This window comes from Meriones unguiculatus, chromosome 1 (assembly GCF_030254825.1).
Source record: "Meriones unguiculatus strain TT.TT164.6M chromosome 1, Bangor_MerUng_6.1, whole genome shotgun sequence".
Taxonomy (NCBI): domain Eukaryota; kingdom Metazoa; phylum Chordata; class Mammalia; order Rodentia; family Muridae; genus Meriones; species Meriones unguiculatus.
Window position 1 is genome coordinate 198,301,010 of NC_083349.1, and position 3,497 is coordinate 198,304,506.

The 3,497-nt window shown below is 38.1% G+C and overlaps 1 pseudogene; it reads left to right on the forward strand.

Annotated features, from left to right (window-relative positions):
• Window positions 1-925: 925 nt before the first annotated feature.
• Window positions 926-1,867, forward strand: LOC110566055 (vomeronasal type-1 receptor 94-like; annotated as a pseudogene).
• The last annotated feature ends 1,630 nt before the right edge of the window (window positions 1,868-3,497 follow it).

Below are 3,497 nucleotides of genomic sequence, written 5' to 3' on the forward strand. Positions count from 1 at the left end.
TCATCTCCTCCCTGCCCCTTTCCAAGTCCACAGATAGGGGAGGAGATCCTCCCCTTTAATCTGACCTTGTTTTATCATCTAATGTTCTTTTGAACACTGGAGCTACATTCTCATCATCATTTCCACATGTAACTTTACCCATCAATTACCTCTGATATGTTTCAATTATTGGTAAATTATGGATAAACTATCAGGTAGTTGGGATGTGATGTTTTGGTAATGACATATGACACATTTTATATATGATAGAAAACATCATTAATTTAGTTGGTTTAGTTCCATTGGGGTTTGCTGTTGTTGGTAATTTATTGAAGCTTTACAAGGTCTTATTGACAGATACCAATCATGTTTGTATATTGTATCATTTAACTTTCATTATACATTCCCATAATTTACTTCCGTATCACTCACTCTCCAGCCTCCATTTCTCACACATATTGAGAATTTAAATACAAATACTTTAGAAGAGTTTAGAATACAACTGAAACTCTAAAGATGTTCAAATATGTATGTTACTGTCTGTGTTTTACAAAATCTCAGGAAAGATTAGAACTTTCAAACAGTTTTAACAAATATATACTGTGATCTACTAAATAAAACTCTTTATAACATGCAGATTTGCCTTTCAAAACATTAACAGATCTTGCTTCTTAATATAACAGCACTCAGAAGATTTCTGCACTGAGCCCACCTGCTTCACCACCTTCTGAGGTTCTGAAGCCTCCATGGAATGCAGGTCCCAGAGGTACAACACCCAGTCCTGAAAACCAAGGAGTTTGACATTTCTCCAACCTTCCCACCTCCTGAAGTGCCAATCAGCATGTTTTCTACAAACATCAGTATGTAGTTAGTTTTATAATTCAGTCTGACTAGATTTCAGTGAAGTCCTAACAAGCCCAATAATACCTAAAGTATCACTGAGAAGATGTTTCCAAGCAACACTATCTTGGGTTATCTTCCTATCCCAGCTCTGTGTAGGTGTCAAAGGGAACTTGTTGCTCCTCATGATATCTATGTACAGCTTCTTAGACAACACTCACTTTAGCAGACCTATCAATCACATTTGCATGCACCTAATGATAGTCAATATGTTGACAGTCATACTCTGTAAAATGCCATATGTCATGTCATCCTTTGGAGGACCTGATTTTCTGCATGATATTCACTAAAAGGCTGTTGTGTATGTAAACAGAGCCACCCAGGGTCTGTCCATCTGTACCACCTCTATTCTAAGCACATTCAGAGCCATCATCATCATTCTCAGTAATTCTAAGTGGGCGTGGCTTAAGCCCACTTAGATATGGACTTTTTCCTCCATCCTCTTTTCCTTCTTCATCAACTTTCTCATACATGTGCACATCATTGAGACTGTGGTAGCAAAATTCATTTATATTGATGTTGATTATAGATGTTATCATCCTCACTGTAATAACAAGCTATTTGAGTACAGCAATCCATGATTATTCCTGAATATTATCATAGTAAGAGATGTACCCTTTGTGTCCGTCACCTTGTAGAACAGTCTTTACATGGTTACTCTCCTCTAGAGGCATTGCAAAAGAGCCCATAATCTCCAGAGCCCAAGCATCTCCTCCCAGTATCTCCTGAGAGCAAAGCCACTCACAGCATCTTGATGCTGGCAGGCTGTCTTGTTTTCTTTTATTTTGTGAATAACTCCATCATCCTTTATGGGTTTTGCATACCTGAAAGAATGGCAAGCTTGGGGATAATTACTGCAATTGTGTCATCATTCTACCCCATTCTTTGCCCATTCGTACTGATGCACACAAATGAAATTATTTCACAGTTTATTTCTTCCTTTCCAGTACTGAGAATCACCTGTTTTCAATGAGCAGTTGCTGACTGACATGAAGCCAGATGACAGATTTATCAACAAATGAGTCTTATTAAGACTTGAGTGATGAGTTGGAATTCCATGGTTCTTGAGTTCTTGATATGGGCATACTTAGATTTCAGACAAGTTCTACATTTTCAAGTTTTAGAGTTTTAATATTTTTGTCTCAACAAAAAGTTATTCCATACCATTTCAATAATTTTCATATTTATTGTCCAATTAAAGCATAAAACTCTAGAGCCTGGCATCGTGGCACATGCCTTTAGTCCTAGTATTCAGGGAGACATATTGCTATGAGTTTGAGGCCAGCCTGCTCCACAAAGAGAGTCCTGGAAAGCCAAGAATATACAGGGAGAACCTGTCTCAAAATAAACAAACAAACAAAGTATGTGGGTTGTGGCAAATAAAAACTGGCTCTGTCGACCTCCATATGAGTGTGCTCTCTCTCTCACACACACCTAAACAAACACTTTGTCCACATGATTATATGCACACACAAAGACAGATAGACAGATGATAAACTTTTCAAAGTTTTTTTCATTTAGATGTTTTGAAAAATGTTTATTTTATATGTATTTTGGTTTGGTTTGGTTTGGTTGGAGGTTTTGTTTTTTTTTTAGAGATGGTGTTTTTAGCATGAAATGTTTTAAGCTTTAATATTAAAAGAATAAAGACTAATAATAACTTCTTTTTTAGGCATCAGTTTAGCCTCATGTTATTTAAATAACATTCCCCAAACAGTAAAATTTTCTATTTTATACATAGTACCTACGTGGTGATTATAGAGTCAATGTGCCTTCTATACGATTCTGACCCTGAAATGCTCTTCTCTTCCAACCCCCACCCGCACCTTCCTTCTACCTTTTGCTTACTGTGAAATATGATGTAAGGAATAATTTTAGAATTTAGCTAAGATAACTACCTCGGTCTCCTCAAGGATGGATGCTTTCCTCTCTCTTTTTTATTTTTTTGTTTTTGATTTTTTATTTTTATTTTTTATATTAATTACAGTTTATTTACCTTGTATCCCAGCTGTAGCCCACTCTCTCATTCCCTCCCATTCCCACCCTCCCTCCCTCACCTCCTCCCCACGTCTCTCTAAGTCCATTGATAGCAGCAGTCCTCTTCCCGTTCCATCTGATCCTAGATTATCAGGTCTCATCAGGACTGGCTGCAATGTCCTCCTCTGTGGCCAGCAAGGCTGTTCCTCCCTCAGGGAGTGGGGAGGTCAAAGAGCCAGCCACTGAGTTCATGTCAGAGATAGTCCCTGTTCCTATTACTAGGGTATCCTTGTGGATACTGAGCTGTCATGGGCTATGTCTGAGCAGGGTTCTAGGTTATATTCAAACAGGGACCTTGGATGGAGAATACTCAGAGAAAAGATCCCTGTATCTACATATATTTGGTCCTTGTGGCGCTCCTATCTTTTCCAGGCCTTACTAATTCCCCCTTCTTTTACATGATTCCCTGCACTCTGCCCAAGGTTTGGTTATGAATCTCAGCATCTGATTTGATACACTTCTAGGTAGAGTCTTTCAGAGGCCCTATATGGTAGGTTCCTGTCCTGTTTCTCATTTTCTCCTATTTCGTATGTCCATCCCATTTGTCTTTTTAAATGAGGATTGATAAACTTTCTTGTTTA